The 24224-nt window shown below is 37.4% G+C and overlaps 1 protein-coding gene across 14 annotated transcripts in view; it reads right to left on the bottom strand.

Moving 5' to 3' along the window:
• MEF2C (myocyte enhancer factor 2C) overlaps nt 1-24224 on the bottom strand; it is a 135914-nt gene that overhangs the window by 106562 nt on the left and 5128 nt on the right. For 10 of the 14 annotated variants that reach the window (XM_063422175.1, XM_063422160.1, XM_063422172.1 and 7 more), the window contains exon 1: nt 14565-15036. The gene's annotated coding sequence lies outside the window, so the exon portion shown is untranslated. Of the gene's footprint in view, nt 1-14564; nt 15037-18703; nt 18803-19305; nt 19358-19441; nt 19822-24224 lie in introns of those variants that run through there. The other 4 variants (XM_063422161.1, XM_063422165.1, XM_063422163.1 and 1 more) reach the window with 3 other exon arrangements.

Here is a 24224-nt window from a genome sequence, read left to right as displayed (position 1 = left end):
AGTTTTCAATTTGGGGAATTAGTGGAGATAAAATAAAAGTGCCAGAGCTGTCAACCTGTCTGAACAAAGTACAATTCAAACAGAAAATTTAGATCAAAATAAAAGGATTACAGGCAATATCAGCATGTAAAGCAAATTCTGCTTTTTAATAAACATGTAGAGTGCCCATACATATTTAATATTAGCAGTTTTTTAATAACCTTAGTAGCCCAGTCTGGAAATTGCTGTTGTCATCCTTGCCTTCATTGGGATAGAGGTAGTAAGCAGCAAAGAAGGAACACAAAATTTGAGTTGTTGATTAATTTTTTCTTTGGTGAAGAAGATGAAAACTCCCAATCAGCTAATAAACAGCATTTTTCTAGTTAGATACCTTCCATAAAATTTAATTATTTACACCAAGTCTTCCTATTGAACACTGAGAAGAAGGGCAAGACACTCATAATAGTAAAAAAATCTTAATTTCTTTCCATCTACCTTCTTTTTTATTATCGTGTTTGTTCATGCTGTTACGGCCAAAGGTAGAGCTGTTCATTAATGTTTGCACAGCATCATGCACAGTAGGCCCTAGTTCTATGTTAGGACCTGTTACCCCAGTATCAAAATGAGTGATAACATTAAGGTTTAGAGTTTTATTCAGTAGGAAATGAAGTCAAAAATTTCATTTTTTGATTTGTTTCTACTCAGCCTCTTACTAACTAGAACTTTGCATGAGAAGGAACACGTTATCCTCTTATACAAAATCCTTTTGTATAATCATATAATCGGGATACTTAAGAGTACACATCTTTGGAATATCAAGATTATTCGTATATTGGAAATTTTGTATTTATATTGTAAAATCTAAAAGAAAAATGATAATATTCTCTAAAATGGTTGGGAATATTACATTTACTCCAGAATGGCCAGAATTACTGTCACCTCTTGAAACTGAGATCTGTCAATATTCTGTGGTGATTTCTATATACATATTGTGGGCAAATTTTAATTTTACAAAGAATTAAAAAAGGAAAGCTAAAATGTTAAACAAAGACGTTGCTTAACCCAATGCAAAGTAGCCTGGATAAAACCCTATGACTGAACAATGCGTAAAAAAATAAAAATAATTAATTTCTTCTCAGTTACTTAGAAAAGAGAATCCTGTATAAGTGACTACAGCAGCATGTTCTGCCACATTTTTTTCATAAACTGAGCCCTGTCAATGACAGCAAAACAGATTGTGTGCATCTGCTGGGAATGAGCCAGATGACAGTGGAAGAAACACACATGGATACCTTGGCACAACTACTAAAGAAGTAGAAGAAAAATGGACAGAAAGAAGTAGAAAGTTCTAAACTTTAATTAAAATGGATTTCTAGCAAAAGTGAAGTTATCTAAGAGTCTGTTGCTTTGCTTTAAACTGTAACTCTTCAAAAGCCACTAGGTATTTATAGTCCACATTGCCTTGTTTACTCACTATGTTACTCATATGGACACCTTTACCACAGTGCCTGGATCACACAGAATTTGCCTCAGATACAATCTCATTCTACAGACAGGGAATTGATGCATGAGCAAAGCAAAATCTTCACTGAGATCTAAGAGAGGTTCTGGAAGAGTTTATTCCACGCTGCCCAAATCCAAGCTGCCATCACAGATGCTAGAATATTCTTCCTCTGCTTAGCTATGCTCTCAGACAAAAGTAGCATTATATCTAAAATCAATACTAAACAAATAACCTGCTAGTACTCTAGCATTACAGGACAAGGGCAACTTGAATTACCATAAATAGTGATTGAGTCAGCTTTGCTATTGCTGCGTGCGTATTCTCAACTTTCACTTGAATATAGGGATTGAGAACCCAAGATGGCTCTAGAAAGCATCAGTGAGTTACAGTTGTCAGTACAGAACTGCCACCACAAATAGTGCCAAATATGTATTCTCATATAAAAGGAGGACCTGATCTTCAGTAAGAATAAAAAGCACTTTCCAGCTATTGACTCATCATGGCATCAGAACTGCATGCTTATTCTCAGGAAAGAATTCAGAAATTCTGATGAGTCTGTAAAATCTTTTACTTCAGCTGTAAAGTAATTTACGTTGTTTCCCTTTTGGTTAATTGAAGACAGACCAAATACTTGAAGGTAGACCAAATAAGATCCTTCCTTCCTTCCTTCCTTCCTTCCTTCCTTCCTTCCTTCCTTCCTTCCTTCCTTCCTTCCTTCCTTCCTTCCTTCCTTCCTTCCTTCCTTCCTTCCTTCCTTCCTTCCTTCCTTCCTTCCTTCCTTCCTTCCTTCCTTCCTTCCTTCCTTCCTTCCTTCCTTCCTTCCTTCCTTCCTTCCTTCCTTCCTTCCTTCCTTCCTTCCTTCCTTCCTTCCTTCCTTCCTTCCTTCCTTCCTTCCTTCCTTCCTTCCTTCCTTCCTTCCTGCCTCCCTGCCTCCCTGCCTCCCTGCCTCCCTGCCTCCCTGCCTCCCTCCCTGCCTTCCTTTCTGCCTCCCTGCCTTCCTTTTTTAAGAAAATAAGTGTTCCAGTAACAAGGACATACAAACACTTCTGAATTTTGCTTTGATATTTTGCACACAGTTTTGTCTTATACATCAGGAATAAAATTGCACTGCCAACTGAGTCAAGATTCATACAACACCTAATTGTCTAAGCACCTCAAGTAATCTGGAGCACCTGCAAGTCTCATGAGTCCAGCAACCTCAGCCTGTATATACTCCATCTACAGTGATTATTTGGTACTCTGAAAATACTTCAGAATCACATCAGAAAAATTGAATGATTTGGACTTTATAAAACCCATACAGATCATTATATAATACAATTAACATCTAGCAGACAGAAGCTGAGGTATACTCTCTTAATCTGAGAACAGCTCTAGAAAAACGTAAAATGTACCTTCACATTCCATCTCATTTCAGGATGTGTGAATGGCAAGCACACATGTACACCCTTTAAACCCCAAGAGGAACTTAAAAAACTGCCTAAGTCTGCTTATAATGTTCTTCATCAAAGAAGTGCTAGATCTTTATACATTCTTCCCAGGGTGGTCCGGAAGAGGAGATAAGAAGAGCTTCTTTTGAAATGTTCTATTCAAATGGTACCTTTGTTTCTAATGAATCGGGAAAAAGAGTCAGAGTGGAACTGAGAAAAAGACGTGGGTGTTAATTAACAGCATGAATTCTGTATATAAAACAGTTTTTAGTAGGTCACCAAGTCAGTGAAGTTATTCTAGAATACACGAGCAAAGAACATAGTGTCATATATTTACTTACATCTTAAATACTCTTAAATAAGTATATTACTATATTTGGATGTAAGTTCTCTTCGTATTTCTGAGATCAGAACTTTTGAATTATAGAAAAGGAAAAAGCAGCATGTTTTTATAACTTATGGCAGCTTCCAGCTCTTGGATAAATACTAGTCAAGACAGAATACCTGCACAACTTTTTAACCAGAGTTGTTACTCTTCATTAATTCAAGCATAATAACGTGGTCAGGAAATCAGCTTTTGACTCACACCCACATATTCAACAGGCACATTAACTATACAAGAAACTGGCTGAAGAACCTATGCATGCTAGGCCACAAAGTCTTTCCTAAAGGACCACCCAAACTCTGGGTGTGAAGATGAGAGAGAACATGCAAAAAATGGTTATTTTTGAACTACTTTTTCTCATATAGATTTATTAAACACCCTTAGGTAGACTGAGAGATTTATCACACCCTGGAGCTGTACTTCCTGTCTCAGCCAACCCATAATCCATTCATTACTCACTTACAGCATGCTCACTGTCCTCATATTCAAACACCTCTTCATGTTTCTAACTTCTATCCTAGATTTCAGAGCTTCATTAGGCATGTTCAGGTATTTGTTCAAAAGTGAACTCAAATGAAAGAATGAGGTCACTAAAAATTTTGAAAGACTGTCACAGAGGTATTTATAACCTAGTTTTATGTATTTAGATGAATGCACTTGCATAAAGGTAAAATCAAAAGAACTTTTTTCTTATACATTGTATTTATAAAGTAAAATCAAACTGTTTCGACAATGCTACAGCAAAGATGGCATGGATTTGGTTGTTTAAACCGGTTTAAAGCTATATTATACATGAAAAACATAGAAAGGCTTGCATTTTTTTAGCGAGAGAGGTAAAAGAGAACAAGAGACTAACTCAATAGGTGCGGAACTATGGCATTCCAGCAAAACACGACTCAATTATAGTCCATCATTCAAAGACTATTTCATTACCTATGCAAAAATGTAATTGCCGCACATTTGTAAATTGAGAGTAGCTTTCTCCCAGAATATTCTATAACCAATGGAAGACACAATATACCATTAACTGCTCTATATTAAGAGTAGGAAGTCTTTTCAATCAGGTTGCACGATTCTTGAATTTCTGCCATAAAAATTAAACCAGTGTTCATAAACAATTTATAGATTTAATCTGGGGAGGTGGTAGGCAACAGGACACAGCAAAGTGAATTTAAACGTAATTCCCCTTTAAACCTAAATTCCCCTTTTAGATGTTGCCCTAAGTCCTTTCTAATTTTTTTAATACATGCCAGCACACGTTTAAGGTTTTAGTAAAGTTCGTAATTTCATTCCACTCAGGTATTTCATAACAGACTTGCACCAAAAAAAGAGAAATTTGTAGTTCCATTTAAAGTTTATATTTGGAGGTTCTGAGTCCCTTTTCTTATACTATATGTATTAGATTATTTTTTCAGCTTCTGCCCTTCACTTACAGTTTTTTTTACCTTGCATCTGTTGCCTCAAATAAAGTTCATGTATCTCTTGGGAGATGATGATTACTGAATTGTACATTAAGGATAACCAAACATTTTTAAAATCCTCCCAATATTTTTGGGTTTTGGAATTCATATTGAAGGATTCTCCTCCCTGGTCTCCTTGGAAATTGAAACCAATGGATTGCATTTAGTGCTGGCAATTATTACATTCAAGAAACTTGTTCAAAATTTGGAGCACACTTTGAAACTGAATGTGCCGTATGTTCAGTTTTTCAGTAGAAAGCCCATATTTTAGTTTTAGATATCTAGTTTAGATCATGATATATTCAAAATGGTCTTTGCGAACAGATGTAATAGTGGGTATTTATTCAACTATTCTGCATGTAAGAATAGGATGTAGACCAACATATGAAAATAGAATGCTGATGATCCTTTCTATCACAAATTATCATCACCAGAATCTCACAAAGCTATGCATCTTTAGATTCCTTATGATTTTAAAGAGGCCTTTTTGCTATATCCACATTGTATTTCTAATTTATAGCTATCAAACATAGAAGCTGTATTTTTAGAATGGTATTTAATTTATAGAGCAATCTTCTGATCCATTAGTGGAATAACTTCCTCTTTCTGATCACATTTGGAAAATAGTAAAGCAAAAGGAGTGAACAAATATTTTCTTCCTGACTATTCTCAAAATTACTTTTCATCAAATATCTGTAGAAGTGTTACTCAGTATCTTGTTAGAGTAGTCAAAGAAGTGATGGTTTCATGACAGGTTTGTTTTAATCATATACATAAAAAAAGTGGTAGAACAGAGTGCTACTGTTTTACAGAGATGACTTTTAGAGAATTGTAATGGAAAGTAGCTCAAGAAAATCACCATTTGTCCAGATGGTGGACAATGGTAACACATGACAAGCACTGCTCCTAAAAACAGAGCAAAATGTCTTTCTTTTTTGTCATGCCTCTTTGTGGCATGATATATTGCTCCTTCCTGTTATTTATTGTCAAAAAACATTAAATAAAAAATACACTCTGCCTCCATTGAGAAATCCTTGCACCTTCAGTTGTATGTATTACTACATGATTAGAAACACAGGGAAATAATCCTAACAGTATTAATAATGTAATGCAAAAGAAATAGTAATTTTTCTATTGCTTGTTTTTTATCTGTCATAATGATTTGCATTATGTCTATCACTGCTATATCACCCGTTAAGCAATTTTGAAAAACATGAAATTCCAGAAAAGAGAACACCCTGTAAGGATGCTTTCTAGATGACTATTTTGCAGGTCACCACTGAGTGTAATCCTAAGCCTGTGACACTATTTACTGGAAGCATAACTGAACTAAATGCAAGGTTCTCGATCAGGATTTAAGTACTGGAACATGTATTGAAAATAGATTCTCATTTTGCTTTGTCAATAACAATTTTTGGAAAACTCACAATAATACTAGTTCAACTTATATGCCAATATTATAGGAAATGTAGAAGAAAATTCTTCTCTTTCTATCCTATGTATAATGGTTTTTATGGCAACATCAACAATAAAATAGAAACACTAGATCCTATTGTTTTGCCTGTGAAGATATGCGGATTTCTATAATTTCTAATTATGGAAAGTTCATTTCATTTAGGTATCTTGGCAATAATTTAATCATGTTTTACTGGAAACTGGAAAATTATTTTCCATTTGATACATATTTTGAATGTAAATTCATGTTATTTCCAATTGTTAACTACTCATCATATAACTGAGAGTAGTAACCTGGGCTATCGTTTTTTAAATGTGTATACTCAAGAACATGAATTAAATTTGTTTCAGTTTTAAATGACCACACCACCTCATAGACTCTTATCAACATTTATGGTCATATTTATAATTTCTAAAATTTGTCTATGTGTGTTTTGGATAAAGTTATATATTTTGTATGCCACTGCATGGATGCATTTTGAAATAAAATTCTGAAATAAAAACTGTATCATGAAGAAGTTTAGTAAGCATGCAAATTCACACATTTCATAGATTGCACTGGGGTCGTCACATGGACTTATTCTTCTGCTATATCAATTCCTTGTCTCCATCTTATACACGTAAGATGAAGGGAAAACTGATGATTTCTCCAAGATTCTTTCGGCAGAAGAGGTTCTCATCAAATACTGTTCCAAAGATCATTCCTTACAGCTATACAAAGTATTTCAATCAACAATCATTAAGGCCAATCACATTGTGCTCTGTCTGCAACAATGAAAGATTATTCACAACAAGATTAATTATATACACTTCAATAGGAATTTTTAATGGAAAAATTCAGCAAGATTAAGATTTTAAGTTTGACTAACATGTATTGTCCCCTCTCCTCCATTGTATCCCATCTTACCGAAAAGACCATACCCACATGCTTCTTAACCTCCCTAAAAGCCTTCCTCCTCTATGGCTGTTCTCCCACTTATCATACTCAGTATAAGCAGAAACATATTCAGGACACAGATGGACAGACATAAAGCAGCCCTGAGGCTAAGTCTAGAGAACATACTGTCTCCTGCTGGTTTCACAGAATATCCCCAGACTATTAACATTTTGTATAGTAGTTGCCTAGGCATTCCCATGGGATATGGCCATCAAAAAGCAGTTCTTGGCAGTAAAATTCTGAGGCTAAAATGAGAGGCTGAAGAGAACACACGAGCCAGCATTATAGGATGGTCACACAATCTCAGTGTCCTGTTGTTTGTCTACAATGTCTTCTCCTCTTAGCCCCCATATTTAGAACAGTTTTTTCACCCAACTGCGATGAAATAATTAAAACAGTATTCATTAAAAAGGTCCATATGGAATTTTTAAAAGGAAAGTGCTGCAGTCAAGCTTCTTACAAGGTCAATATGTTCTGAAATGTAATTTCTCTGATAATCCAACAATATCTAAACTATCTGGTTAAAAAATGCACTATTATTTCAAATATAATGTCATATCAATTTTTTTTTCACCAGGGGGAAGAATTTTATTCAAAATCACACAAATAGCACATGCTACTGTGCTACTTGTTTTTTTATGTTACTAAAATTTATGTTCCACGTGGATAGTGTTCTGCACTTTGTGGACTTGTGCTGATGGGTTTTATAAACAATTTCACAAGCCTCCCTCCTTGCCCTTTGTACATACTTTGCTAGCAGCTATTGATTGACAACTTAAAAGTAAATAGTAAAATTTAACTGAGCATAGTTTCCACAAGTGGCATGCATCCTACATCTATAAAAGCAAACATAAATAATGTTGTTTGTAATTCAGTTCACTTACACCTTCTAATTCAGTTATACTTACACCGCTTACTGCATGAGAAATAAGAGATGGTAATATTTAAGGTGAATTCTCGCACTGCTATTTGGTTAATAATTTTTATGATAAACTTCATTTAATCAATTATACAGCTGAAGAAACAAGAGTAAGGTAAGACTTGTTAGATTTGAATCTAAGTTTCATATCAGCCTTATAACCTGGGAAAAGGAGGCAGAGGAGCTTTATGCCATCTGTTCAATTCTGTCCTTAATCTGTGGGCTGCCTTATGGTTAGCTTAAATGGAGGAAGCAGATACTGACTGACTTCCAGGACCAGCTGTACTGGCCAAGATCTCTGGAGCTCTCTTCACTCGAAATCTTGCAGGCTTCCAATATCAGGGAGGGTGCCAGAAGGCAGAAATAAGTACATCTACCCTGCTGGAGCAGGTAACTGCTAAAACACCTGTTCAGGGGATTACAAATGGGGCATAGTCTATCAGACCTCACTGGTGTGATTACTGAATCCATATTGTCCCAGAATATTCCATGCAGTACTAAAATAATTTTCAGACAATTTGTCCAGAACTTGTTCTGAGTTAGATAACCTAAGTGCAGGCTTTCCTAGGACATATCTCTGCAATCTAAAGGTATTTAGTGATTAAAAAAATAAGAAAAAACACCCCCAAACAAAACAAAACTCCAAAACAAACAAACACCTCCCCCCCAAAAAAAAACCAAAAAACACAACAACAACAAAACCAACAAAAAAACAACAACAAAAGAACCCTGGGTGGGATTCTGTTTGGCAGCATTTCAGAGTATCAGTCCTACACTTGAAATTATTCTTTTTGCTATGCTTCCCTCTATTTTTCTTCAACATTTGCTTTCTGTTCATAATGCAAGTTGCAATGTAACTATATCAGAAAATTCTATCAATAGCATGTTAGCTTTCCTGGCAGAATAACAGGTGTCATTTGCATACTTTGAAACACTTTCAAGATGCAAGGAAGTTTAAAGGATTGGCTTCTATGTGATGTTTCTTGGGTTAAATAAATAACTGATCTCGAAAAGATCTCTTTGCACTTTAAAACTACTGGGAGAAAATATTACATTAACAGGGCCGATAGCAAAATGTAATCCTAAAATACACATTTTTAAAATGTTCTAAAATCTAATACTAATTCCCATTACTGAGATTTGTATATATAGATTTAACTCTCTGAATTCAGTCACAATTTTTCTGTACACAGGCCCCTTAATTTATCATAGATGCATTGAGAAGAAGACAAAAATTTTTGCTACTCATTTTGTTACCCCTAAACTTTGATTTTAAATTGCAAACTGACTTTATTTATCCTTAAAACTTCTTGAACAGAATAAGTGCCAAGAAATTTCACTGCTTTTCTTGAAAGTCATAGAATAATAGGCTTTATTTCTGTTTCAATTTTCACTAAATTGATCTCATACTGTACATAAAACGGTGGCATTAATTGTGTAAGCGTATTCTCAATCTTGGCTGCTTCTTTATCATTCTAAGAGCATACCTGCTCTTACAGCTGAGGCCCATAGTTTTTGTTTTGTCACACTGATGCTAGATAACTTTTTGAAAATTAAACTATTTCATACAATAAAAGGTAAAAAATTCTACTGTTGTATGAAAGAGCTGAATTTGGGTTTTTTGGAGGCATTCAGGAGTTACATGACCAGCATGCACTTGTAAGAAAATGATACTGTCCATCTCAATATTTTATGCACATGAACTCTTTTTCAGAAGTACTTGTCATCCATATACAACTAAAAAAGTGAGATGTGATTCATTTTGTGAACTTGAAAACTGTCTTAATAGACTTTTCTTGCTTATACAACAGTAAAATAATCAGGAACAGCTACAAAATATGATAACTATTCTTTAAGGACTGTCATGAGCAAGCATGTCGCAGACTAGTGCTTTTCATCTTATTTGGCTGTGAGGTCCCTTAGGATATTTCAAGTAACTGCATTTATTGCCTCTTATGAGGGCTTATTTTTCAAAGCATCATGCTAGCAAATTTTTTTAAATTCCCGTTTGAGCCTCATAATACATTGTTGAGAAATTTGTTTAATGCACACAGGAAAAAAAAAGGAGAAAAAGAAAATGTACTCTATATAACTTAAACTTTTCAAAACACAGCTAGTCAAAGCTTTAGTGAAAGAAAATAGAAATGCACTTTCAGTATCCATAAAAAGAAACATCTGAATTTATGTGAGTTTCCTGTCTGATTAAAATAACACATACAAAATTAAATTCATAAATATTAATTTTATGCACCATATAAGATGAAGAAAATGAAAGAAGAATGTTTACATTTATGGTTGACTCATTAGTGTTTTATTATGTGAAACACTAGGAGGCATCAGTTGGGTTAAAAAAGGAGTTCTTTCGAAATATTGTATGAAATTATCATAGAATTTATCAGCTTTCTACTTACTTCTAAATGTTAAAGGCTGTACATTATAACCAAATTGTGTAAATAGGGAAAACTCTGTTCTCACTGATAAATGACATATTTTATAATATAAGGACAGCACTTAATTTCTTGGCTATTTTTAAATAAGACTACACACATGCAACACAAACAATAGTTGTACAACATGTTACATTTTGAAAAATAACAGAATAAAGTAAGATTACTTAGTTGTTGTTCAATATTACAATTTTTGATAAATCTGCAAAGCCCTGACACATTTTAGGCACCCTCCTCTGCTTGAAAGATCTTAATATGGTTAAGTGCAGTGAATTTAGTATAGTCCTAGGCACTTTTTAGAGCCTAGGTACTTTTAATGTTATTAAAGGATAATTTCTTAACAAGTCTCTTTTTTTAAAAAAGTTCAAGAACAATAATCTACCACATTTTAATTGTATTTCCCCAAAGTGGTGCTTTTAAAAGTTTTTATAAAATTTGTGTAACAATGCTACAAGTGGCTGTACTTTCACTGTAAAGTCAAACAAATAATGTCAAAATTGAGTTTTTCTTGCTTCAAATTGCATTTAGGAATGACTAAGCAACAGAATTATAGTTGTCTCATACAATAATCTCTTAAAATTGAAATCTGTCTTTCTATGCTGCAGCAATCAGCTTTTAACGCTGCCCAATCAAAATGACACGTGAATTGCCTAATCCTTCTTTTGTAAGGCACATAAGACTTTGTTGTCACTGTTGGTTTTGTGAATCACCCCTATAAGCCGGTCTGATTTCCTAAAGATGACAGATCTCAGTGAATAGACAACCTCTACTGCACTGCAGTCAATGAGACAGTGACATTAAAGTGGAGGGCTGAAGACACTGGCTTTTAATCACCTGTCCACATGTATCATTGATCACCAGTTCTAAGAAAATGACCTTAAAGCTGGTCAGAGGACTCAAGTAATTACTTCTAAAAATAGTTTAAAAATTCAATTTTTCAATTTTTCACTTGCACCATCAGTTTGCTGACCAAAGTTCTTCTGAATCCATTTTGCTTCTGAACCAGGATCCAAAATTTTATTTTCATCCTTTTCAAATATCAGAATTCTAACTCTGCTGTTAAGCTTGAAGTTTTTTAGCTTTCAGAATTAAAATATGATTTTTAAAATATTTTTTACCTAAGTCATTACAGAACCTAAATGAGGATATAACAAAATATCTCTGCTGCTATCAAATAGCAAAATTAAAAAACTTAAAATTTGTAGCAAATATAAGTGTTTTGGTTATTATTCAGGATGCTGAAGCATGGACTATAAACTCTTTGAAATTACATAATAGCTTATGTAGATTCATCTCCATCATCAGTATTCTCAAAAAAGTACCAATACACCTTACTTGATTTTTGGAAAAATTATTGTGCACGTGTGAGTAATTTTGTCAAACAGGTTAAAATTTACCCTAATGTATCAAACACAAAGCATTTTTTCTTTCAAGAACCTAGTAACAATTAATGACTTCTTCCTTAATGAAATGTAGAAATAACTTTAGCTGTCTCTGAACATGAAATAAACTATCTTAGTCAACAATGAAATAACCTATTATAGAGGAAAGTAAAATTAAAAGAAATCAAGTTGGCAAAAGTATTCTATTCACAACTCCTGCTCAGTTTCTAAGTTCCTATATAATTACTTTAATCTACTGAACAATGAGCTACCAAAATATTTCCTAAGCAAACTTTTGTGAAAAGCTTCAGGAAACTTGATTTCTCTTCGTCTTTAACATTGTAGGTGGAGTGTTTTTTCTTTTTAAAAAAACATTTAAGAAACGTATCTCTGGTTTTGAATATATATGTTACAGGCAGATGAAATGTTTAAAAAAAGGAAAAAAAATCTGGATCCAATATTGGAATAAAATTCACAGTAAGAAAGTATTTGAATGAATTTTCTTATTATGGTCCAAAACTAGAAGCTCAGGAACATAACTGTAAAAGACTTGTTTAATCTCCCACACTATTCATCATTTAGTATCAATTTTAATAAGCCTCTTAAATTTTCTTTCTTTTTTCTTGGTCAAATAATCTTAAGAGGATGCAGACAGTATCTGATCCCTGCATTCTTTTATAGGACATTGAAAGTGACATTCTTTATGTCTGTGTCCTAGGAAAGCTTTGGGACAGGCAAGAGGTTTAGTCTCTTTGGGTCCTGATTCTGTAAATTGTTATCACTGTGACTTGCTCATTTTCACACAAGTAGTCTCAGCATTCCCAGTGGGACTAATTGAGTAAGAACTCCTTGCATGAAAGAACCTTCCCATGTTCAGGTCCCAGAACTATTTTCTCGTACTATGTAGAGCATATTCGTATAAATACATATAAACAAGTTTTTCAAATAAATGTATATGTACAACCAGGAACATAGACACCTGGAATTAAGGGCCATTGCCTTAAGGTGTTCTTCAAGAAATCTTTCTATTACTTCCAAAAGGGCATAAATATGGGCAGATATTTCAGTGTAGGTTCATTATGACTTATGTACTCATTAATACAGAAAGAATAATATAATGGATATGTTAAGAAAACTACTAAAGTTAGAAAGTTTTGCGGGTTTTTGGACTTAAAGTAAGGGCATTTAAAATCCTGTAATGAATACAGTTCACAAAATAACTAAATCCCAGAGAAACCATATGACTTATCATTTGAACTGAAAATTAGTATATATGCAATACAGAGGTGCTGGAGTACTGGTTCACAGGTGGTAATATTTCCATGCCCTGCCAAGCCTCTAGGCATTAGTTATTATGCTCCATATAAACATCTTTACTCTTCAAACACAATAGCTAGGAAAGTGCTAATGAAAGAGTTTTAGTCTTCTAAATAAGAAGCTGCTTCTAAAATAATTTGTTTATCATTCATTTTAGAGTTATTTTAAAGTAAAGATATGAAACTAGGACACTTACCATTAAGGTGATTGTCAAATATGTGCAAGAAAAAAATTGTGTCAAAGCTATTCTTTTCTGGTCACCAGTAAAGTACTGGTAAAGTGTCTTTCTCTGTTTAATTCTCTTAAACTTTTAGTCTTAAATTGTGTATTACAGTATTTATTTAATAGTAGTTATTTGGTAATAATAATCATTACACACAATAAAGGAAATAGGACTTTTCTGTAAAAGACAATGCTTAGATACCCTCAATGATTAATTAAGTTTTCTTTTGCACGATGCTGCATTTACTACTGTTGTTATTGTTATTATTATTTTGTTTTTTGAAAAGGAGATTATTAGCTTGTTTTTATACTTGTTTTGTTTTTCAGGCTGACAGAAGGTCACACTAAGTTTTATAGGAAATAATTATTATAATTACATAAAGCAACAATAATCTTATAAATCTCTTACTTACATTAAACTTTATTTTAACCTGTAAGGGATTGTACTGCAATTATACCAGCCAGTTCTGTAATTCTGAATAGCTCTACTCCTTTGTTTTAAAAAATTAAAGATTACTCAAAGTTCTGTGCTAAGACCAAAGCATACTGTTCCAAAAGTGGTTTGCAGACCATTACTTAAGTTCCCACAAAAATGCAAGGGGTCTTTCCATCTCAAATGTAAGTAATTCAGATGAAAGATGTACAAAGTTGAACGCTTGGAAGCATGCACTACCTAAACTCAAGATTAAAGAGCCTGTGATACAATAAAGTTTAAGAGCATTTCACTGAAACTGGATTGCTTCCTTAGTCTGATAAATCAGAGTGCAAGCACTACAAGGTCATAGCTTTTAAATCAACTAAGAACCGTCTAAATCAAATAAGCTTCCACTACTTCATATCATCAAGCACATAAATTATGTAAACTAACTTCATCAAAGTTTAAACACTTACGACACTGATAGAGAAAAGTCTGCAATCATTTACTACACAGAGATTTAACTGTTACTTTTTTAACAAGTTGCTTAAAAGTAACTGCACAATCACACACGAAAAATCTGCAAGTAACCTCAATCCCAGTTCACATTAAATGACTGATACATTCTTCAGACGCGATAGGAAATGTACCTAGGACTTTTGTACCATGTCCACTATATTTTATTCCGACGCTGAATTTCACATGTACTTACATTGTAAATAGTAAGCTGTTTGGTTGATCAGACTAGTCCTTCAGATATTTTCCTTTCATAGGAAAAAGAAAAAATCCCTTTACTTCTTCCAGTCTTAAATATTCACCACCTGGTTCAACATGCAGCCGCCTTGAATCACACACACAACCTTCAAAGTCAATCCAATAAGCAGCCAGAAGATGCCTGGGGTGTGTGTGTGTGTGTGTGGTGCGCGTGTGTGCAGCGTGGAGGAGGAGAAAGTGGCTGAGCTGCTGGTCGGATTAAAAGTAACCGGACTCGTCCTGAGATCGTCCAGGAAGGAAGTGACAGCAGGCGAATGGGAAAAGGCGAATAGCTCACAGCCTTTGTAACATCGCGAAGGGGAAGGGGGAGGCGAGAAAGGGATTCAAACTACACGCCTGATGAGGTGTCTTTTTCTGCTTCTCTCTCTTCCTCCCTTTTCTTCTCTTTCTCTGTGTCTCTATTTCTCTACCTCTCCCACAATCCCAAACGAATGACTCTCTCCTCCCGAGCTGGAGAAATAATCAGTTTCATTCTTGCAAAAAGGGGGCGGGATCAGATCCCGAAAGCGTTTTAATAAAACAAACATAGAGCAGCAGCAGCGGCAGCAGCTCCTTGCCCCTCTAGTCTAAACTAGATTGATAAATTGCTCCACTACACTACTTTAATTATGTATATGGTATGCAGAATAAATCACCGAGCATCAGCACCTCAATCAAGCACTTTTTAAATGATAATTGCATCTTGGGTGAATCAATCTTTCCATTCCTGACATTTTGCTAATTTTAGTTTTGCGGTGGGGGTAATGGCATATGCCACACGCAAACCTAATGACATCCTTTATTATACAAAGCGAAGACAAGGCGGCGAGCCGGTGCGTGATTTCCCCCCTCTCGGTGAGGTACCGCGGCGTGCGGAGGGAAGGCAGGAGGGCTGCCGCCCCGGGAGGCGCGCACCGCCCTCGGCAGCGCATCTGCGGCCGGTCACGGCCCGGCTGGGGGCACCGACCGAGCTCGCCCGCGCCCGGGGACCGCCAAGCCCAGGGGTCGGAGCGTCCCTGCGTGTTGCACCCCCGGCACCCCCGAGGCGGCACCTCCGGAGTGGCTTCGCCTCCGGCGGGGAGGGGCGGGCGCCGAGAGGGGGCAGCCGGCCCACGGCCGCCGGCTCAGCCCGGAGGGCGCCGACCCCTGCGCAGCCTCCGGAGCGCAGGAGGGTTGCGGTCCTCCGGCACTTGCCCCCGCCCCCCGAGACCTCCTGCCCAGCCCCTCGCACCTTGGCCGGGCTCTCCCTCCCGAGCTCTGCGCCTGCTGAGCAGCCCAACTTTCCCAACTCATCCGGCTCCGCGTCCCGCGATCGCGGGGAGCGGCTCCTGCGCAGCGCCGGCGCAGGGCGCTCTCCCCGCGGTGAGCAGCGGCCGGACCCCGGCCCGCTCCCCTTCTCCAGCTGGTCCCGGCCACGGGCGGCTGCCGGAGACTGTCTCGTGTCGGACTTACCCGTAGAAATGCAGCACTGAGAGAGCGCTGTGTGTGGACAGGGCTTTAGTTTTTTAATAGGTTCAGTTGCTTCTAAAACTGCACTGAAAGGACTGCACTGTTGAGTTTGAATCCAGATTAAGCACATGCAGTGATTTGTGAGTAAAACTGGACCTTGCACATACTTTTTTAATTTTTATGCAGATAGCCAACTTTTATGATCCTTTGGGAGAAGCAGGGGAGTTTGTAAAGGCACAGAGTATTATTTTTATGATAGATTAAGGTACTGGAAATAGGAACAATGCACGTGATAAAACCAAACGACTGAATTCAAACACAGTGATAAATATATATTTGGGTTATTTTAATACGAGTCCTTGGTCTCAGTCTTTTCCCCTAGAAACATCTCATTGGGCCACTGACCTACTTCCAAAGCGTTTGACAGTGAATAAGTACCTTTTCAGTTCAACTGTACTCTTTAAAACATGAATGCTCAAAGCACAGTCAGGGCAAAACAAAGCTCAGGTAAGCTCTAACAAGCACCCAGCATTTGCTTGCAATTCAAATCCCTGGAGAATACTGCGGGCCTCATCCATGTCCTGGTCTGTCTGGGTGAGAGTGTACTCAGAGACTCTCCATGCAGTGACATGCTACAAATGTACCCACACCAATAACGACAGCGATACTGATGTGCCCAGAGCTACCAGGCAATCGGATACAATCCAAGTACATTGTACACGGCGGTGAGAGGCACATATGCACGACAGTGGCAGCAGAGCCTAAAAAACATTGGGAAAGAAATACTTTCTGAGCCTCAGGTCTGCCGTGAAGCACAGCAGGAAAGAAATAGAACAGTTATGCGAGTTGTACCCTTGCTATGCCTCTTCTGCAGACAATTTTGGTCTCCCAGCATGGCACCCAACTATCCAGTAATATTTGTATGTTCTTAGTGGCAAAAATAGAAAATTATGTTAAGACTTGGCACTTTTGCCCTCTAATTGAAAATGACTGGCATCTGCTTTATTTAGTGCAGGATGTGTAAGTTTCCTGGTGTCTGGTTAGCTGGTAACACAGATCTTCAACTGGCAAGACAGAAAGTGAACACTGTCATATATTGAAAGTAATTGTTACTCTAAGCAAATATTTTAGAAAATAAAAGTATACAGCAGTTTAAAACTTCAACTACACCTCCATGTGGGCACTTGTGGTCTAATCTTTTTATAGTTGTGACCTTCACATACTGGAGCAACTTAAAGCCATGCCAAGTTTTTGTCACAAGCACAATTCATCAAACCCATGTAAAGGACATCTTGATTTTTAAAACAGGATTCAGATGCTAGATGGACAAACTGTAAGGGGAGGGATCAGGATTTGTCACTCATTTCAGGGTTAGACAAGGCATGAATTTATGCAGCATAATTTAAGGTGTTTAGGTGTTTTTGTTTCCCTCTCTTTGGATTTCATTTAAAAATCTGAAATAATTTCAAACAGTAAAAAGCCTTTGTTCTGATGTCTGTACCTGTACTGACTTTCCACAAATGCACCCTTTTCAAATTTCTGATTTTTTTTTCTTTTTCAAATTTATGCTTTTCTGCAGTCCACTGTCCATGTGTAGATCTGCTGACAATTTTTTTTTTTCCAAATCTATCACCTGAGGCATACAGTGTCTTAAACTATGAGACATCAGTCAAAATGTAATAATTATAAAACCAGATCTCCAAAGGTTTATTAAAGAGTGTATCCAAGTATCTCTTTCCATTACAACTGTGATTACCTCAAGGTAACATTTTCTTTGAAGATGATTATCAAAGTCCATTTTTGTTCTTTTGTGGATGCAGAATGTATTTTTTCCTTAGGAGAAATGAGATTGCCAGCTTACATCCTTTAATGGTGATTAAACTGAAAAGCAGTGAGGTTACTATGAAACGATCCACCTCCTTTGCATCTTAACCCTGGGCTAGCTTGGTTTCTATTTTCTGTTTAAAGTTCTGCTCAAACCCATTCCACTCTACACTTCGCTTTCTTCCACCACCTCCCTATTTGTAAGAGCAACACAGTATAACTCTTTTTCCCATGTCTGGCTGCTTTTAAACTTGGCCCACGCTGGGTGCAGCTCTTGAAGAGAGCTTTATGAAATTATTTTAAAGTGAGCTGGGGCGGTTGCCACAGCAACCCACCCTGAGAGAAATCGAGGCTATAGATTAATCTACCCCACAAGATTATTCAACAGTACTGTATTTGTTCTTCATTCATTCAGAATATTCCCTCAAACCATATGCTTTTATAATGAACAAAAAGATATAAACTCAGATAATTTCAACGATAACAGAATATGTATTCCAGGAGCACAAATTAATTGCTTTGTAAATGAGATGACATATACATGATTCTTTGCAAAATCATTTAATTGCAAAAATATATATTTGCAAGGTACGCATAGCTGACATATTAACTATAAATAAAATGGAATGCCATTACTAAAATGGTGTTATCACCACACACATCATGTAATGATTACAGAAAGCCTTTGTCACAGGTGTACCTGTAAGTATATAACACAGTGGAGTTTTGCTCTCCACTAGAGCTAAAGGTTTAGCTTTTAACAAAAATCTAAAAATAATAAATAGTACTTGGTGATATTAAAAGTAAAAAATATTAAATACTCACCACATACACCCTCTTTATTGTCAAAATCATCCGCCTCCAATGCTTTACTTAATCTTTCCCATGGTAGTTACTTCACAGTTTACAATTCTTGTTCGGCACCTTGGATGTTTAAAAGCACAAAAGTAGCATATTATTAAATGCAAACCTTCAATATATTTTAGGAGATTAATGAAGTAATTTCTATAAAAGGAATATGAATCTTTACTGATGTGCACTTAGGCCTATCTTACTTGTAAGTAGCTTAATGTTTTCAGAAGATGTTATAAACTCCATCTAAATCCTACCTCAGGGATGCTACACTTATCAGTAAAATTACAACACTATTGATCGTAGGCTGTACTTATCCTCCAGTCGGTATTTATGCTTTGACATGCATTTTGGAAAACACAGCCATCTCGTTGTTTAATAAATGCCTATTTAAAAGGCCAGGGTGAATTATAAAGTGGTAAAGCTCCGCATATTAATTTTTTTCCTTCTATCGAGGGCAGGTATGTGTGGTGCCAACACCACACATGCATCTCCTTGGGTCTCCTTTGAGGAGGGCAACACCAGATAGCACCAGCTGAACTTTTTTTACCCCAAATATTGTTTTCTCCCTGCACCTGTAGTTGTGGAGAGGGGGTCCCAACTTGAACGACTTGGTCTTGAGGGGAGACCTTTCTGGCCTCTGCCCCAACCCCTCGCACCTGCGCACACCATTACCCCAGGCTTCTCATCATTTACTTATTGGCTCATTACCCCTACGGGCTGGGGTCTCCCTGCGGCGGTCCCGGCAGGAGCAGGCTCGACACCGCTCCCCGGGCCCGTCTCTTCCGGCCCCGCGGGTCTGGCGGCGCCGGGCGGGGCTGCGAGTGCCACGGGGTCCCGCCGGCGCTGCCGGAGCTGCGGCCGCCGCCCTTTCCTCGTCCCCGTTCCGACGGGAAGGCGCTGGGGCGGTGCGGGGGCGGTGTGAGGCCGGCCGGGCGCCGCCTGACGCCAGAGCGGGTGGTCCCGGCGAGGGCGGGCGGCGGGAGCGGGGCCCGTTCTGCTGCCGCTATGGCTGCGCGGGACCGGCCGGGAATAACCGAGGGTTGGGAAGTCCTGACTAAAGGCCGACTCTAGGGAGGCTGGAAGCGGAATCCTGCCCCGCGTCCCCCGGCAGAACTGCCCTTCTCGGGCTCCTCAGGACGCTGTTCGGAGGCTTTGCCCGCGGCTCCGGCATTTGGAATCAGTGGTGTCGCCACTATGGGAGGCCGCGGCGAGCCCTGCAGTGCCCGCGGAACCCGGGCTGCCAATCCTGCCGGCTCAGGCCGGGCTGGAGCAGGGCTGCTGCCCGCCAGCCGCGGCAGGGTGGGTGGGGGTGGTCGGAGCCAGGCTCCCGGGGCTTCAGAAGGGCTGGAGCGGCCCAACACGGGGCGCTAGGCTCGGGAAGCTCCAGCAGCACATGGCAGTCCTGGGAAGGGGACACGTCGGTGTCCAGCAGGCTGGTCTTGAAGTCGTGGCGTGAGTGAGGTTAGATGGAGGGCTTGAAGTTCGACTAATACTGGGCATTATCTGTTAGTTTCCAGCGTTTTGGAAAAATGTTTTATCAATTCCCCACTCCCCCTCTCCCCCTACACCGCCTTTTTTTCCTTTTTTTCCTTTTTTTTTCTTTTTTTTTTAATAGATTTTTTTATGCTTCTCTGCTGATATTTTCAAGGGCCTTTGCGGGGAAGAGATTGATTTTTAGAGGGAAAAGGGCTGCCAGATGCGTTAAGTCAGCAATGAAAAGGGAGTTTGTTTGTTTTGCTAAACTGATCCTATTCTAGTAATCTGAAATATTTCATTGTTACTGAAGCAGTTTTTGAAACTGGAGTTTGCAAGTTGCTATTGTCCTTTAAATATCTCTAAACAGCTGCCCAAAGATTTTTTTCCCCAAGATTTTTTGAATTGTAATTTTTTTAAAAACTGTTTTCAGACTAGAGATAGGCGATAACTTCTTCATAAAGAAATAAATCTTCTTTCAAGGATTAGACATTACTGAATTTGTCCTAAAGAGTGTAAAAATAATATTTATCACTTTGTGAATGACAACACAGACTGATATTAGAATTTTAGAATTAAATCTGTGTGATAACCACTGTTGCCACTCATGCATTTTAGAAATAAGTAACTTAAGTAACTCCTAAAGTATGTGCTTTTTTGTTTGTTTGTTTGGGTTTTGTTTGTTTGTTTGTTTTTTTGTTTTGTTGTTGTTGAAATGAGACTGAAATGCCATCTGAAGGAAGTTGATAGCTATAGAAATCCCGAATCTCCTGCCTGGTGTGGAGCGTGGATGCTGTGGAGCTTATATGGTGTGTTCAAAGTACCCTGAAGTCTGTTGAAATCCACTGTACTCAGGCTGGATGAGAAACTAAAATGGAAGCTCAGCCCTCTGTTACTGGCCACCCAGATCCAACTGCAGCCTACCAAAAATAATCTTTGGGTATGCTCTAACTTCAGTTCCTGTACCAGCCACAATCTCTCTGTAAGTCATTCAAATGTACTTATTGTGGTACGACAAGGTTCCACCAAATGTAAAAGTTTATATATACACATATGCATTTTAAGGTTATAACTCTTGTAGCCCATGATCTTGCTTAAGTGTAAATAACCTACTAACCTCTCCCTTGTTGAAGTTTAAGGACTTCAAAAGTGTGAGTCTAGACTTGCCTGAAAGAAGTGCATCAAGGATTTTGAAGTTTTTCAGTGCTAGTAAGAAATTGGCAAGCAAAACTTTGTTCTCAGACAAACTCAGATTTCAGTAACTAATTTCAATTCTATGTCCCTTCCCCAGTCTCTTCTGACATAAAGTTAATTAGGTAAAATTTCAAGCTAAATGGGCTTTTTTTTTTCCTATGCAAAAAATACAAAAATAGATCAAATATGAGCTTAGAGTGGAAATTTGGAATCAATTCCCCATCTTAATAGGGTTTAAGTACAGGAATGCATTTGAAGAATAATTTTGGAAATGCTGTCATTTTCATGAACTGATGTTCATCAGTCTGATAATTATGCATCTTCATATGCAGAAGCATCAGAATTTTTTTCGAAAGCTAAGCATTTAGTGGAAGTGTAATTTATTGTATGGGTTAATACATCTGTGATTAAAGTCTATCTAGATTATTAAACAGCCTTCACCCAAGAAATACAGTATCTTTACTATTCAACTTGCTTGCTAATACAGCAGATCTATCTCTCACGTCTTCTAGAATTGATGCAGAGGAAGATAACTTTTTATTTCATTGTTAATTTATGCAGCTTTAGAAGCCTTAAACTTCTGTACCATTAGCTGGGTATTTCTAAAGAAGTTCCTGCTAGGGCAGTTCCTTCTAGTTATATCTAAAAGGAAAGGCTTCCATAAATTGTTTCAGATTTAGCATTTAAGTAAAGAGCACCTTTTTTATTTCTTCCACCATATTTATTTGTCCATGTGATTGCTTGCCACTGAATAAGGAGAATCTCTCTGTGATTCACTTTCATTTTGGGAAAAGCTGGGAGAGAGTTAGAAAAGGATTTTTTTTTGGCTGTGCGTTCCTTCTCTTTTCCAGAAATGGAATCGCCTGACTAAGGTATTGTGATATTTTCAGATATTTTGACAAAAAATGCACAACCCAAAGCAAAAAGTATGATTGCACCCCCTTGCTAATTGTGTGACACTCAAGCTTTTGTCTGTCTTGCGCTGAGTGATGATGTGATACAGAAGCAGACAGCCATAAATGGCCAGAAAAGGCTTAATTAAGTATTCTGCAGCTGCTACAAATTAGATCAGCATCTGCATCTGTGTAGACAATGAAATTCATGGTAATTTTGAGGGCCAAGCAAAGTGGAGGTTTGTTTTGGATGGACCCCTAGCCACAGTTCAAACAAAATTCAGAATCAAACATGTTCTGTGGGGGGAAGAAAAGGTTGGTCAGCTTCATCTTCCTCTTGCTGAAAACCACTATGGTTTCCCATGCTGGCTTTAGATGTGTATTGCAATGTCACCCATGAAAGGCGTCTCTTAGAGTATTCAAAATTTTGGGGTTTTTCCCCTAAAAATTTTCAGGAGTTTTCTAGATTAGACTTGGAGCTATATTTTAGATAAGTGACCACCTTTTTTGCTGTTTCTGTGACAATTTGCCTCTATTTCAGATTTCATACCACTTTCTGGAACCAAGATTGGAGTAAATGATGCACAGATTTTAATGGTGAATGATCCAACCTGTTCTAACAGAGATATTTACACCATAAATTGAATATAGAATACAATAGTGATAGATTAGTATATGTAATGAGGTTGTGAAAGTATTACTCTCAAACTTTTCTATGCAGATATGCTTGCATGCAGATACCAAGAAGTAAATGTTACTCCGTGGACATTTTGACAAAATGCAGTCATTTTAGGTGTTTTCAAACTCTTCAGTACTAAATTCATGTTTTGGTTTTGTGTTTGAACAGCTCCAAACCCAAGTGTTGATCTGTAAATGTGTCTTCTAAGAGCTGCTATGATACTAATATCTCTGTTGTAAAAATAATAATTGATACAAATATTTTATTAGATGATTTAGAGATGTCTTTTGAAAGTTGACAGCTCTTCTTAATAAGTGAAGAACTCACAGTTTCTGTGACCATAAATGTAATTGCACAACAGTTGGGTCCGCTTTTATACATGATTGTGCCACTTATCTGTTTAAACCTCTGTGAGCACCCTGCTGTGAGGTTTTAACTCTTCCCATGAAAGTACTTTAAAAAAGTTGATATTATTGATGTTAAAAGGAAACTCAGGTCATGTTTGGATATGTTCTTTGATTTGGATGTATTTAATCTGAAATTACTGCCATATGATCTAGTTTCGTCTTCTTTATACAACTCCTGTATGATGCACAGATTTAAGTTCTCATTTCTGGTCTGTTAGGTTCTTTCAAGTCTGCACCAATCAGACCAGCAAGATCTGATTTCAACAGTGACATTACAGATAGCTACCCTAACATGGCTAAAGGAGAAGAAGTCTGATCACTGGATTGAAGTTCCTTCAATTGGAAATCATTATCATAATCATCAGGCAACTGAAAACCATACAGACACAACTTCAGGGTTTTCTTTTTTTGGTTAAAAAATTCAATTAACTTCATTCAAATATTGAAACTTTGAGTATTGAAACTTCTTGAACTGACCCAACGTATTGCTAGCCTTTTTAGTTTTAAACTCTCAGCTAAAGGGGCAAGAGCTGGGCAAGGTACATGTTTGGAAGGGGTTTAGAAAATTTTCTAGCTCTTGAGTGAGACTGAGATATTCATGTAGGGGAAGATAAGAGAATAGGAATACGGGGAGAAATAACACAAGAGGACTGTTGCTAGTGGGGATAGATGGATTAAGACTTTTTGGATCAAACTGAGATTCAATGAAGAGTTCCTGCACCTTTTTTGCAGATTAATCCTAGCAGTTTGGAAAATACATAAAGAGTGGTTTCTCCCAGGAACAAAGGACCCAAGTGCTTCTTTCCCCTAAACAGAAGCCAGTTCCCTTGTATTTCTGTGGAATC

This window comes from Prinia subflava, chromosome Z, assembly GCF_021018805.1.
Source record: "Prinia subflava isolate CZ2003 ecotype Zambia chromosome Z, Cam_Psub_1.2, whole genome shotgun sequence".
NCBI lineage: Eukaryota > Metazoa > Chordata > Aves > Passeriformes > Cisticolidae > Prinia > Prinia subflava.
Note: the sequence above shows the minus strand (reverse complement) of the source record. Positions and strands in the feature narration are given on the sequence as shown.